The sequence below is a fragment of the Sus scrofa genome, chromosome 1 (assembly GCF_000003025.6).
Source record: "Sus scrofa isolate TJ Tabasco breed Duroc chromosome 1, Sscrofa11.1, whole genome shotgun sequence".
In the NCBI taxonomy this organism is placed as follows: domain Eukaryota; kingdom Metazoa; phylum Chordata; class Mammalia; order Artiodactyla; family Suidae; genus Sus; species Sus scrofa.
In genome coordinates this window covers 154036759-154053192 of record NC_010443.5, presented here as the reverse complement: position 1 = coordinate 154053192, position 16434 = coordinate 154036759, and the positions used below count along the sequence as shown (strand labels likewise).

The 16434-nt window shown below is 36.6% G+C and overlaps 1 pseudogene; it reads left to right on the top strand.

Moving 5' to 3' along the window:
• On the top strand, positions 311–4995 carry LOC100518231 (annotated as a pseudogene).

The following is a 16434-nucleotide window of genomic DNA, read 5'->3' as shown; positions in this document are numbered from 1 at the left end:
TTTCAAGAGGATCTGTGCAGAGCTACCATTTTACACAATATCCTCAGCATGACTTAGAGATAATAAACTTAACCAGAGCCAAGGGGGTTGATTTGTCCCTGGAACCTGCTCTTTCAAAGTTTTGCTGTGTTTTATTGGAAAGTCACAGAGTTGGTACTTGTGTCTCCAGATATAATCTTTCTCTAAATAACCACCCAATAATGTGTGGTTAGAGATGAGTGACAGGATGTAATGAGAACACTTGTTTGCCAACCACTGGACTTCTTTTTTTTCCTAAAGAAGAAATATAAAACTAAATAATTCATGTAACATGACTGACTCCCACACCATTGATTATAATCGTTGTCGATTTGCTGCCCCTCCAGCCATCCCAACAGGTTATTACTTACAGATTGTGGTATTATTTGCTGCCAGGATTTCATTTTTAAAAATAAGTATAAACAACAGAAGGACATTTTTAGCACACCAGAGAATTCCTTTCCTCTTGAAAATAACATAAGCTGCATCTCTGGTTTTTAATTAATCAGATGCCAAGAGTTGATCCTCAAATTTCAAGTAGGATCAAAACGAGTGGCAAATGATAAGACTGAAATAATTGCAGATAATAAGGAAAGGAAGTTATTGAGTAGATTTCTTTTATTTTTTTTCACAATGCCACAAAAAAATATGTCTTTATTATATTTTTATATTCATTTAATACATTCAACAAAGCTTTTCTCTTTTTCAGTTTGTTTGAGGTACTCACTATTTTACAGGAGCTGTTTTAAGTTCTGGGGAATAAAGGAGTGAGCAAAACCATAAGTGAGTGAGAAAAATCCTTGCTCTCATGGCTTACATCCTAATACTGAAAACAGACAATAAACAAACATATACAGAAAAGATATATTATGTTAGATGGTGATAAGCACTACAGAGAAAGTAAAAGCAAAGAAAGTGGGCTTTGGGAAAGGGGTTGCAATTCTGAATTGAATAGTCAAGAAAAGCCTCACTGAGAGAGCTACATATTGAGTAAAGAACTGCAGGAGATGAGTTAATATCTTTATGGTTTAAGACCATGGGCAGAGTAATCAAATATTGACCATTTTTACTGGCAAAAGACTAAAATTAAATGACATATTTATTAATTAGACTGTAAGATAACAGCAATCTGTTTAATTATAAAGTCAGGCCCCTGGATGTGAAATACGGCAAGTAATGAAAATTTCTTACCACTTACTAGTAACTAGGAGATTTTTAGTTAAACATTAAAGAATTACCTTGAAGTGTTTTATTTTCCTTTTCAGAAGGCTGAGAGAATTCTTTTTATCCTATTTCAATAGCCAGGTTAATAACCTATGTAACATGTCAGTGTACCAATCTGCAGAAGGTGTAACAGAAGAAAACACTATTCCATCAGACAGCAAAAAAGCATCCTCTGTGCTGTATACTGAAAGAAGACTGGAGGTCCTTTCTACTTTTTAAAAGATGCTTAGTTTTGATAAGCTGTCTCATCTAAGACACACAAGCAACAAGAATATTTCAGGAGCAGCCCAAGAAAAGGCAAAAAAAAAAAAAAGAATATTAACAATTTATAATTCTAGATTTTCTTGGTGCCAGATTTATTTGTAATGTAAGCTTCTCACAATTAAGTCTAATATTTGTGACAAGTATTTTCTTACCTTTAACATTATCACTGAGATACAGTTTCAACAATTTCAACTAAAAATGGTTTAAAGAAATCATGAAAATGGCACCCCAACAACCACAAACCTCAAAGTAGTTTTTCCTAATTCATGCGCCCAAGGATGTGCACAGGTGTAGGTCAGGGTAGTTGTATTGGTTTCTGTGCTTCCACAGCTGCAGAACCACCTTACAGTCTTAACCACACTTGACTGTAATTTTCCCATATATGTCTCCCCCCTCAAGATTGAGAGGGGCCCCTAATGTGTAAATCTTTTTAATTCTAGTTACCAAACATATTATTTGATATACAGTGGATAATGAATAAAATATAATTAAATGGAATTTGATTCAAACTACCCACCTTGCTCAGGACAGACTTTTAGAATGGAATAACTGAAATTGTTTTTTCTTTTCTGTGTATATTCATAGGCATGGCCAAACACACACACAAACACACACACACCACATCCACTCTTCACGACCTGCTGACATACTTATGCCCAAATGGTTCTCTCTTAAAGAATGAAATACATCCTGAATTAGTTAACAAATTAGTCACACACAAAACACACATACCTAACACCCATCAAGCTTTGCCCCATCATTTGGCATTCGCATGGCACTCTGAATTTGCTAAGGGCTTTATAATAATTTTTATTCTCCTGGCCAGCATACTTTTGATGACTAACCATATTTCAAATGTATTTAATTACCTTCTAGTTTCTTCTATATATCATAAAGAAGGAGAAATAAGGATCAGGTGGGATGTCCTTGAAAAATATTAGTTTGAGAGTTTTTATTTGGAGTATTAATATATTTAAACCAAGTGGAAAACTTTGGAATAAATAGTATAATGTGAATTAAATCACCATTAATGTCCTATAATTTAGATTTATTATTATTCATGTGAAACTGCTGAGCATTCTCCAGGCAACCCAGCTTTCTAAAGCCAACTTTCTTCCCAGATTTGACAGTAAATTACAGTCCACTGATGATTTTTCAGGTTCTACGACATTTATTTTCTTCTTTTACATCACATCACTCCTAGTCCCTTGAGATAGTCATATTTCATTTTCAACTAAAGAAAGAATAAAAATCTTTATATAAAGAATGTGCTTTTATATTTTGAAGGGCTATCAATAATTACCCTGTTTCAAAAATATATCAGCTATGAATCATGCTGCCTTTAGCAATTTTCAGCATCATTTGCTTATATATGCTCAGATTACATATCAATACATCTCAGGAATTCAGAAACAGTAAATGACACAATAATACAAACTGAAACTACAAATCAATAACCGATGTTGACTGCTAACTCTACAACACAGTACTGTTCACAATTATCCTCAGTTATAAAACCTTCAGACTGTACATACTAATTCACTTATTACTAGTAACATGTTGACTCTTCACCTGCCTTAGTTTTATTCTATGATCTTGGATTTCTTTCCTTGGTACCAGTGATTATTTAGATCCCAACAATCACTTTGTATCCAATATTCACTTTAAGAATCTACCCCAACTATTATAATCCACAGATGTCTTCAGGAGTGTGTAATGCAAACATGATGAGAAACCTTGCATTTGAGTCCTGGCTTAAGTGTTTACTATCCCCATAACACTAGGTACATTGTTTATTTCTCCTAGATCCAGATTCTTCATTTGTAAAACTGAGTGGTAATTATACCTATTGCTCAAGTGTACAATTATTCTAAAATGAAATAACTCAAAACAAGTCAACATCAAAAGTTGTATGTATAAATTATTTTTAAATTTTCACCTGCTACTATTATACTTGGAGACTACACATATGACCTAGCTGTTGAATAACACAGTGCATTCTGTCTTACCTCCCAGGATAGACTGCAAACTTAGGCTAAAAAAAATGGTAAAGAAATTTTATTGTGTTCTGCACAGCATGTAGTAAGTACAGTGCTAGACAAAAACTTGTCAGTAAAATTTGATTTTTTTTTTTTTTTTTGGTCTTTTTGTCTTTTTGCCTTTTCTTGAGCCACTCCCACAGCATATGGAGGTTCCCAGGCTATGGGTCTAATTGGAGCTGTAGCCACCGACCTACACCAGAGCCACAGCAATGCAGGTTCCCAGCCGCGTCTGTGACCTACACCACAGCTCACGGCAACACCGGATCCTTAACCCACTGAGCAAGGCCAAGGATCGAACCTACAACCTCATGGTTCTTAGTCGGATTCATTAACCACTGCGCCACAATCCGATAGGTTCTTTTTCTTATGCATTCAACTCAGTTACTAAACAGATTAACAAATGAGTTTAACTTGATGGATCTCATTTGACATTTCATTACCTCTTTTCTTCAAAAGTGATTAAAGGCATTTGAAGATTTGTTTAAGAGAGTTTCTCTCTGGAACAAACTATTGGAAGAGTAAATAAACAAAGCAGATGCATTCTTTAGCGATGTAAATGAAACCTTGTTTTAGGATAAGGCAGTAAAAATCATTGAAGGGAAGATTACGTACACTAAGTGAACTAAAACTGAGTAGGGCTCTTTTTCGTGGTGCCTTGGAGGCGGTCGGCCTCTGCAGCCTGAAGGTAAACATCTCTTTCCCAGACACTGGCTGCCAGAAACTCATTGAAGTGGAAGATGAACAAAAACTTCTTACCTTTTATGAGGAATGTATGGCCACAAAAGTTGCTGCTGATGCTCTGGGTGAAGAATGGAAAGGTTATGTGGTCCGAATCATCAGTGGGAATGACAAACAAGGTTTCTCCATGAAGCAGGGTGCCTTGACCCATGGCCAAGTTTACCTGCTCCTGAGTAAGGGGCATTCCTGTCACAGACCAAGAAGGACTGGAGAAAAAAAGTGAAAATCTGTTCGGGATTGCATTGTGGATGCCAATCTGAGTGTTTTCAATTTGGTGATTGTAAAAAAAGGGAGAAGGATATTCCTAGATTCTCTGATACTACTGTGCCTTGTTGCCTGGGGCCTAAAAGAGCTAGCAGAATCCACAGTCTTTCCAGTCTAAGGAAGGTGATATCCATCAGTATGTAGTGAGGAAGCCCCTCAACAAAGAAGGTGAGAAACCTAGGACCAAAGCACCCAAGATTCAGCATCTTGTTACTCCATGTGTTCTGCACCACAAATATTGGCTCTGAAGAAACAACGTTCTAAGAAAAATAAAGAAGAGGCTACAGAATATGCTAAACTTTTGGCCCAGAGGAGAAGGAGGCCAAAGAAAAACATCAGAAACAGATTGCCAAGAGATAGAGACTGTCTGTCCTCTCAGAGAGCTTCTATATTTAAGTCTGAGTCCAGTCACAAATGGGATATTCTAAGAGTAACCAATAAATGACATCATATCTTTAAAAAATGAAATAAAATAAAAGAAATAAAATAAAACTGAGTAGAAATTAGCCAAGAAAGGAAATAGAGGAATTTGAAAATGGTCTGCTCAAGACAATGCTAAGTTCTGCCACACTGAGAGCAATTGGGACGCTGTGGTTATACTATGAGTTTGGGTTGGTAGCCATCACATTCTAGCTTTGAGACCCTGCACAGGTAGTTTAAATTCCGATTTTTCAAGTTTCCTTGTTTATTAAAAAAAAAAAGTGGAGTATAGTAACACTTGTTTCATGAAAGTAAGGAACAGTTTTTAGCAACTGTTAATTTTATTAAAAAAAGTTCTCAGATTAGTCCCTAACTTTGGAAATTTTCCTCTAAAATGTTAGTCTTTGGAGGAGTGAACTAGAATGATCAAACCTGAGTAGGAAATTAACTAATATAATTAAGCAGATACCAAGATCTTGACTTCATGATTAACTGAAAACTAAATGTTTATCTCTTACTTATGCAGTATTTTTTTAAAAAAAAATTTCCTAATATCGAACTATGCAGGAATCTGTAACAATTTTATATAATAAAAATAAAAAATATGCATTAAAACTTCATTAGTAGTTCCCGATGTGGCACAACAGGATCAGTGGCATCTCTGGAGAATTAGGATGCAGGTTCAATTGCCAGCCCAGCACAGTTGGTTAAGGATCCAGCATAGGTTCCAACTGCAGCTCGGATTTGATCGCTGGCCTGGAAACTCCATGTGCCACAGGAAAACCAAAAAAGAAAAACAAAACAAAACACAGGCATTAGATTACAGCATTGACAGCAATTAACTCAAAATAGATCACAGACATAAGGTGAAAGTATAAAATTCCTAGAAGACATTATAAGAGAAAATCTAGATTACCTTGGAAATGATGACTTTTTAGATAGAAAACAAAGACATAATTAACAAAAAACAGAATTGATAAGTTAGACTACTTTAAAATTAAAAACCTCTGATTCATTAAAGATACTTCATTAAACCCAATGTTCCCTCGTGGCTCAGTGGGTTAAGGATCTGGCATTGTCACTGCTGTGGCTCCAGCTATTGCTGTGGTGCTGGTTTGATTCCTGGCCCAGGAAATTCCACTTGTTGTGGGCTGACCAAAAAGGAAAAAAAAAAAACTTTCAATAGAATGAAAAGACAAGCTGTAGACTGGGAGAAAACATCTGATAAGGACTGCTATCCAAAATATACAATGAACTCTTAAAACTCAACAATAAGAAAACAACTCATTTTGAAAATGGGCAGAAGATCTGAACAGACACTTCACTAAAGATATACAGATAGCAAATAAGCATATGAAAAGATACTTGATACATAATCAGGAAAATGCAAATTAAGACAATTAAAAATTAAAACCATACACTTATCAGAATGTGGAATCCAAAAACCAACACCAAATGCTGGTGAGGATGTAGAGCAATAGGTGCTGGTGGGAGTGTAAATGGTACAGCCACTTTGGAAGACAGTCTGACAGCTTCTTACAAAACATACTCCTACAGTATGATCTGGTAGTTTTGCTCCTTGATATTTACCTAAAGGAGCTGAAAGCTTATGTCCATACAAAAAACCTACACATGGATGTTTACAGCAGCTTTATTCATAACTGCCAAAACTTGGAGGTAACCAAGATGTCCTTCAGTAGATGAATGGATAAATCAGCTGTGGTGAGACCCAATTCCAAATGCTGCACATACTAGATGATTCTAACTATAAGACATTCTGGAAAAGGAAAAACTCTGGAGACAATAAAAAGGTCAGTGGTTACCAGGAGTTATGGGGGAGAAAGGAATGAATAGGCACAGCAGAGAGGATTCTGGTAGTGAAAGTACCCTGGATGATACCATAATGATGGTATGTGTCATTATACAGTTGCCCAAATCCATAGAAAGTACAGATGGAGAGCGAACCCTAAGGAAAACTAAGGACTTTGGGTGATTATGATGTGTCAGTGTAGCGTCATCCTTGGAAACAGATGTACTGCTGTGGTTGGGGATGTGGGAAATACTGAAAACTGTGCATGTGTGGGGGCAGGTGGAATATAGAAAATCTCCACACTTACCGCTCAATTATGCTATGAACCCCAAACTGCTCTAAAAATGAAGTTCACAAAAAAAAAAAAAAGAAAGAAAGAAACACTACTGAGGCAGCCAGTGAGGCAGAAATAAGTGTAAATCTTTGATGATTTTGAGATAATTGCCAAACTAGTTATGTTGAAAGTTACATCTGAGCTTGAGTCAACAAAGGAGACAAGACCAGATGTAGCAGGTTGTGAAGCTTGCGCACAGCTCTGGTTTGGTACTTTCCGTCTGTAAATATGAAACATTGACTTCCTTAACCCTCTCTCCTGTCCCAACCTTCTGAATACCTGAACTTGTTCCAATTAGGAAGCTATTAAAATTTGATTTTCAAATTCCTTATTTCCATTCCCATCCTAATCTTATTTCAATTCATGTTAACTTTCTTATCGTTCCGGTTTTGATTCTCTGGATGTATCTTGTCTCTATTTAACTCAAAGACACACAGGAATAAAGATCTTGGCCCCTTGCCTTGGCACGAACTAGAGTATGGCAGATATGTATTTAGATGGAGTTCACCTGTTTTTTCAAAAATGTTAAATTTAAGCCAGGTCTATATACTTTCACGTTAAGCTTCATGTTTAAAACCAACATTTTTCTAGTGTATTAAAAATATAAAATGACTTTTTAATCTGTTAAGATCACCTGCAGAACTTTGGAAATTAGATAATGTATAATTTACATTATATATCTATACATATCCAAAATAATGATAACCAACATCTCACCATTTCCTCCACTCCCCAGCACCTGGCAACCAGTATGGCCAAGTGCTTTTGCCAGTTCCACTTTTTTAGATCCCACATATAAATGAAGTCACACAACATTTGTCCTGGGTTCATTCTCTTGCACCTCCAAACAGCCAAAAATCCTTTGGGCAGCTGTGTGAACATTATGGACTCTAAGGAGCAAATTATAGTAAACAATGGAGACGTCACTTAATTGTTCTTTACCCCGTGTCATTAATTTTCTGTACTCTTTATGTTTGGTTTCACATACTAAATTTCGAAATCCTGTATTTTGAAGATAATCTACTTACATCTTTAGGTATTTTCAGTTTACACAAAGCAGATATGCCGTCAACATTTTTTGTAATTCATTGTATTTTACTTCAATAAGTCATAAATCGAATGCTCTCTCTATGCTTTGGGATAAGAAATCTGCCTCCAGTCATGAATTTCAAAATAATAAAGTGTTTTATTTAGTTTAATGCAAGCTACTATAACTGTAATTAGTCCCCACGTGTATAAAGAAACTAATAGCAGTTTATTTCTTGCTGCTGCCCACACAGTACTTGCCAGGTGATGGTAGTAATGTGGTTCACTTTCATGCTGTCATTTCTGGACCCAGGGTATGAAAGGTTCTGCCATCTTTAGTTTCCAAGTTTTCCCTAGGGATTATCTCGCTTCCAGCCTGCTGGAATGGGCACAGAGTATGGGACAATATGAAACAGGCTTGGAAATATTACAAGTCATTTTCACTCCCATCCCATTGGCTAGAATTCAGAGTGTCACAGATGGCCATGGGGTGTGTCTGGGAAAGGAGCCCAGTTCTCTTCCAGCAAGAGGATGACACAGATGTGGACCAACTCTTTGACATATATGTAGCATGTTATACACTGATGACCATGTTTAATTTTCACAATAATTTTCATGATATAAATGTGGTTAATATCTCCCATATTGCATATGAGAAAATGAACACATTCGCATAGGTTAACCCATTTTTTAATAGTAAGTAGTGGAGCCTGGAGTCAAAATTTCCAAATGTTATCCTTTTTATATAACATAATTTGGTTTTCTGAGGACCAGGGTCTGCCTCTTTGCAGAAAGTGCCTGTTCTCTTAAATAATTAAGCCTCAGTCACCCACTGTGCTCAATGCTTTATTATGAAGTCTTCATTGACAGGCCCTGCCTTCCTTTTCCCCCCCATATTTACCCACTGGTGTTCCCAGAAATTTCTGTAAAAACTGCTTTCATTCAAACCCTGTTTAAGGGTCTATTTCTGAGAAAACCAAAACTAGGATAATTAATCTCAAAAACAAAATTTTGAGTGAAAAAAAAAAGCTGCAGAAGAATTCACAGAATATCATTAAGTTTAGAGATGTGCAGAACTAAATAACACCATATTGTGTAAGGAGATATATATACATGATTTGACACATATACATGATAAATAATAAAAAAAGGGGTGAAGGAATGATATACACACAATTCAGGACAGCACTGCCTGTGGAAAAGTGGGTGAAGCCATTTTCTGGGAGACAGGAGGATTCAGTGTTACTGGGAATATCCTGGCTTTTTGCAGGTAGAGAGTATATTCTGTTTGTTTATTATGATGATATATAATTTACAAATGGATTAGCACACATTTATTCATTTGAATGAAATAATATATAATACTAAAAAGAATGCATTGAGTAAAGAACATTAAAAAAAATCTCAGTGGTCCAAAAGAGATAAATAAAGTAGGTATCAGCTTAAATGTTTGAATTGACATGGAGGATTTAGGGACCTCTGTGTCCTAAATCAGTGCTTCTAAATGGATGCAGTCCAAATTGAGAGTCAGTGTAGCAAGACCACCCAGAATGGCTCACCTGACAAGGTTTGCCAGAAAAAATACAGAATGCCCAGTTATATGTCAATTTCAAGTAAGGAACACATAATATTTTAGTATAATTATGTTCCTAGTATAGGTATATCCCTCTTCTTTAGTCTGATAATATCCATTTTATTTATTCCTTTTAGCCCAGTGGGTATATAGGGTTTTTTTTAATGTTCTCTACTTAATATATTCAAATAGTGTATAGGATATACTTATACTGAAACAGTACTTATACTGAAACATTGCTTAGGCGTTCCCATCATGGCTCAGTGGGCTAAGAACTCGACTAGTATCCATGAGGATGCATGTTTGATCCCTGACCTCACTCAGTGGGTTAAAGGATCTAGCATTGCCATGAGCTGTGGTGTAGGTCACAAGTGTGGCTCAGATCTAGCCTTGCTATGGCTGTGGTGTATGCCAGCTGCTACAGCTCCAATTGGTTACCTAGCCTGGGAACCTCCATATGCTGCTGATGCGGCCCTAAAAATACCAAAAAAAAAAAAAAATTATAATTTAAGTGACTTTGATTTCAGAGTAATGAAATCTTTGGTTCTGAGCATCCTTTTCTCATATGTCCTTCAATTTACAGAACATTTTTTATAGTCTTTTCAAATATAATAACTGTACTAAGCGTCAGAGAAATGAACTTTAAGTTCAGTTTCTTCACACACATAAATACATATCTACTTCCTAGGGATGTAGAACATGTGATCAAAGAAAATCTCATACGATGAAACTATCAAAATAGTGATTTTGGAAATGAAATCTGGAGTTCTGGTTGTGTCTCAGCACTAATGAACCTGACTAATATCGATGAGGATGCAGGATCGATCCCTGGCTTCACTCAGTGGGTTGACGATCTGGTGTTGCCATGAACTGTGGTATAGGTCACAGATGTGGCATGGATCTGGTGCTGCTGCAGTTCTGATTCAACCCCTAGCCTGGAAACTTTCATACGCCACAGGTGTGGCCCTAAAAAGAAAAAAAAAAAGAAAGAAAAAAAGAAAAAGAAATGAAACTTAATCTGAAAAATGTATACAATATTACTCACCATATTGAAATCTTGTGTCATTTAGGAAAAATTAGACTATGAAGTTTTTAGTTACTACTTCCTCCTTGACAGTGTGTAATGGAAATAAATACTAGGCATTGTCATACAAAAAAATGTAGTTTTGACTCCAGTGTGTGGATGGTAGTTGTGGTAAATTTGATGATAATGATGCTATAGATACTAGAGCTAATATGTATTGTTTTAATTTGTGCCAGCTAAATGATAAATTATCATTTATACCTATAAATTATGTTGTCATTTAAACCTCAAGTTCATAATATGAACTGCCTCCATTTTACAAATAAGTAACCCTCTCAAGGTAACAAACCTAGGAAGTGATCGAATAAAGAAATATGAAATTATGACTTTCCAGTAGGAATCCATATATACAATTTTGTGATGGAGCTTAAAATGCTAGGGGCTTTCTAAAATGCACTATTTCAATTCCCATAATAACCAGATCTTTCCCAATTTTTAGCAGAGATGCAATTTAATAATTATGTCAGAAAATTATAGACTTCTTTTGGCAGATATGTAACACAGAGAATAATTGAATTGCTATACTGATAGGACTGTTATATTCCAGAACACACAAAGAATGTATTAATTCCATGCAGAGATCATGAAAAATAATTTTATAGCACACGTAGATTGGGGGTTTAATTCTAAATACCATACCTAGAGAATTGAAGTTGTACCCATTATAAAAAAAAATAAAAACATGATCATCAGCAGAGAAATGTATAAAATGATGTTCCTCATCATATGTCATCAGAGAAATGCAAATTAAAGCAATGAGATGGCACTACACTCCTGTGGGAATGGCCAAAATCTGGAACAGTGACATCTAATGCTGATGAGGATGTAATTAGGGACTCTCATTTTTGCTGCTGGGAGAATAAATGGTGCAGCCACTTTGGAAGAGAGTCTGACAGCTTCTTAGGAAACTAAGCATGCTCCTGCCATATGATCCAGCAATTGTGTTCCTTGGTGTTTACCCAAAGGATCTGAAAGCTTATGCCCCTACAAAAAAAACCTGCACATGGATGCTTACAGCAGCTTTATTCATAATTGCCAAAACTTGGAGGCAACCAAGATATCCATTTATCCATAAATAAATCTGCTGTGGTACATCTGTACATTGGAGAAATATTCAGAGCTAAAAAGAAATGAGCCATCATGCCATGGAAAAGACATGGAGGAAACTTAAATGCATAATACTAGGGAAATAAACAACAAGAAAAGGATACATATTCTATGACTCCAACTATATGACATTCTGGAAATGTCAAAACTAAGGACATGGTGACAAGTCAGAGATTGGGTTAGGGGTTGGCAGGACTAGATGAAGAACAGAGAATTTGTAGAGCAGTTAAAATACTGTCAGATACTATAGTGTTGGATACATGTCATTATACATTTGTTTAAATCATTCTATGTGTCATAAAGTAGTAGACATATAATAGAAATTTTCAGCCACATACTGAAGGAGTTTACTGCTCCCAGGATGCCACCAAAGGTGCTACTTTAAAAATGTGCAAAATGAATGTATACAACAAAGGCACAAGACTTAAGATGCTTGTGAGTAGAGAAATTATAAACATATAGGTAAATTAATCATCAACAAAGTAATCTCTAATAATAATTATATATAAGACTGACTTCACATCTGATGATATAATAACATGGAATATAATAATAATATGTTAAGAGTTAAAGTGTTCCAAGTGCTCTTTATAGGTTGAAAGATTGGAATCATTTTAAACGTTGAACTTTATGAGTTGACAAGTCAAAATTTCTCCCAATTCTTTGGGAGTTGGTAAGAAGCTGTCCTTCTAGCTCTTTGAGGTTAATTTCCCTTTGCCTGAACAAACTGTAATGACCCACAGGCTCTAAATTGTGAGAAACTCAGTATGACCCATGAAAAAGTGCAATGCAAATGGAAAGAATTAAATGATTTTGCCAATTTATACTTACTGAAACCAAGGGACTTGTATCAGAAAATATAAGTAACTCTTAAATCTCAAAAATTAAGACAAATAACCCATTTTTTTTTAATGGGCAAAAGATCTGAATGGACGTTTATCCAAACAAGATATGCAAGTAGCCAACAAGCACATAAAAAGATACTTAGCGTCATTAGTCATTAAGGACATGTATATCCAATCCATGAGATAACATTCCATACTCTATAAGATGGTTAAAATAGAAGACTCAAGCAATCACAAGTGCTGACAAGAATTGAAGACATTGGAACCTTCATACCAAATGCAGTTTAGTGGTTGCCTGGGGCTGACTGGAGATTGAGTAGAATGGGGAATGATGGCTAATGGGTACAGGGTTCTTTTTGGTGTGAGGAAAGTGTCCTAAATTAGGTAGTGATGATAGTTGCATACCTATGTGAATATATAAAAAACAATGGATTGTACCATTTAAAGGTGTGAATTTTATGGTATTTGAAATCTATTTCAATAAAGCTATCCAATAAAGAGGTTACATGGCATTGAGGTGTTATAGTGGATTTATCATATAAGACCTAATCTGGGAAAGCCCAGAAGACATGTCTTCTGTGACAGCTGTGAGAAATAAATTCCTGAGAGGAGCTCTAGTAGTCTTGAAGAACAATGTGTTCTCTCTCCACCATCAGCCACAAGTAACAAAGGAACTGCTCCAGCATCCAACTAGGAACATGAGGTTGTGGGTTTTATCCCTGGCCTCACTCATTGGGTTTAAGGATCCGGCATTGCCATGAGCTATGGTGTAGATCACAGATGCGGCTCAGATCTGGTGTTGCTGTGGCTCTGGCGTAGGCTGGAGGCTACAGCTCTGATTGGTTCCCTAGCCTGGGAACCTTCATATGCTGCAGATGCAGCCCTAAAAAAAAGGGGGGAATCCTGGGGTAGTGGAGCCAAGTGAGGGACCAACGGCAAGGTGAGTGAGGTTACTGTGATGATGCATAGGTGGATACTAACCAGTCAAGCCAGAACTGAAACCAATGGGAGGCTAGGAAAGCCTCACATGATCTGTTAAGTGAAAGCTACAGGCCAGGTGAACTCATATCTGAATAAAATCACCAGAAAAGTGAGTCATGGCCCTCAGTCAATTCCCAGTTCACATCTCCAGAGCCCTTCAAATGCAGGGAAAGCCAGGTCCCATTGAGGAGAAGATGCTGCTACAGAGCAAAGAAAAAAAGATTATACCATAAATCATCTTCTTTACCCTCCTCTAAAGTTTCTGTAGCCATTTACCAGGATGAAAGCTTTGGAGGAAAAAAGTAATTAGATACTGATAGTTTATGGGCACTGGCTGAAAATTCACAGTACTTCCTATAATCCACCAGTCAGAGCAGGGAGCTAACAGATCGGATAAGCCATGGGATTTGGTCTCAAGTCCATCTCATTGTAGCTCCTTCCCGGTGCCCCAGCCCAACCCCATCCCCCTAATTATTTTCCTGTTCTGGAATGGATAATTAGAAATAATACATAGCAACTTACAAGATTTCCACATGTTACCTAACTATGGAGTGAGGGCTGTGACAGGGAGAGTTAAGTGGAAGCCGCTGGAACTGGCTCTTTGAAAATAGTAAACCAAAGGCAATAGAGCATTACTGGAAGGATTGCAGAAATTATTACCATCATCAAAGGCTTAAAAAATGCAGGAGTGGTGGTTCCATTCAAGTTGCCTGTTGTGCCTGTATAGAAAACAGATGGGTATTGAAGAATAAAAGTAAATTACTGAAATATTAATCAGGTGATGACTTCCAATGGCAGCTACTATACCAGATGTGATTTCTTTGCTTGAGCACAAAACACATCCCCTTGTATCTGGTATGTAGCTACAGATCTGGTGAATATTTTTTATCTTTCTACCAGGCAAGCTGTGGCATGCTGGCCAAATCCAGCCTATAGCTTGTTTTTGAGCCAAAATATATTTTTATGTTTTTTAAGAGTTTTAAAAAAGTATAGGAATATGTGACGGAGTCCAGATGTGGTCCTCAAAGCCTAAATAATTCATTACCTGATCCTTTACAGAAAAAAAGTTTGCTGACCCCTTGTGGGGCTCTAAAGAAAATATTTCTGTCTTTCTGCATTTTGAGGACTTTGAGAGCAAATTTTATGCAGACTTGGGGACTGAGCTGAAAGCAAGTGTTGGAAAGTAATTTATGAAAATTTGAAAAAAATCACTGGGTGTATCTCCAAGATTATCACCAGGAAACAAGAATGTACTATAATGCTTACTCTAATTTTTCCCTAATATTTATTTTGAAAAATTTTAAACCTACATAAAAGTTGCCAGAATAGTACAATTGGTTTTTCTAGGTGAAGAGTACATAATATACTCATATGTCCTTAGAATTGTCAAGGGTAAACATTGAGATGTTTATTTATTTTTCTCTCTAAATATATACAATTAGACATCTTTATAACCTATTTAAAAAAAAACCTAGAATACATAATACTGAGGAAAAAAAACAAAAAACAGGATGATTGGGACAAAACCGTGGTACAATTTCTTCTCTAACAGGCAACATTCCTTGGGTACTGGAAATTGTAGCTCCTCTTGTTTTCTTCTTATTATTCTACAGTCTGAAGTCAATCTGATTTCCTAGTGAAGAAACTGCTGTTGATCACAAAAGTCCCCTTATCTAGAAATGAACTACACTCTGGATGTTCCAGCAGAAAAGCCCTCCTGCAGAGCTATGTTTTGGCTATTTTTGGCTTTTGGTCTTAAATGGACATCTGGGCACACAGTTTATATTTGGGACCAGTTCCTGATCACATAACATTGTGTTTTACCTTACATAGTGTAGAAGAAAGAAGCAAAACTGTGAATATACTTTGGTATTTTAAATTTCATTTTCCACAGAAACAACTCATGAGGATGAAGCCAGAAAGTTGGAGACCCTGGTGGTCTATCCTCCTTGGAGCTCCTGTCTTGAACGTCCCCAACAGCAAAGACTGATCTCTGTCTGCTTAAGCCATTGCTTATCTCTAGAGAGAATGAGAGGCAAATCATCCCAGTTGAAAATAACCTACTTTACTTATTTATTTATTTATTTATTCATTCATTCATTCATTCATTCATTCATTCATTGTCTTTTTAGGGCCGCACCTACAGCATATGGAGGTTCCCAGGCTAGGGGTCTAATTGGAGCTACAGCTGTCAGCCTACACCACAGCCATAGCAATGCCGGATCTAAGCCATGTCTGCGACCTATACCACAGCTCACAGCAATGCCGGATCCTTAACCCACTGAGGGAGTTCAGGGATCAAACCCACAACCTCATAGTTTCTAGTTGGATTCGTTTCCACTGCACCACAACGGGAACTCCTGAAAGTAACCTACTTTATTGTGTACAAGAGCAATAACCATGTTCCTGAAGCTGCTATTGTTATGCCAGCAAGCTGACCCACTCTCCATGGAGGCCGAGGGTCATGGTGGACCATTGAAGCATGTCATATTCTTGCACCATCTTTGACTTCTGAACGCTCACATGGAAATCACAGAAAGTTCAACTTCTCTCAAAGGCACTGACATTTCACCCCTCCTACTAATCATTTAAGCCATTGGTTTACCATGTGGAGGACACACCAAAATAAACGAGAAAAGGTTTTTTCTCTTCGTTCTGGCTTCAAGTAGAAGTTCCTCTAAGGCCAGACAAAAAGATTTGCTAG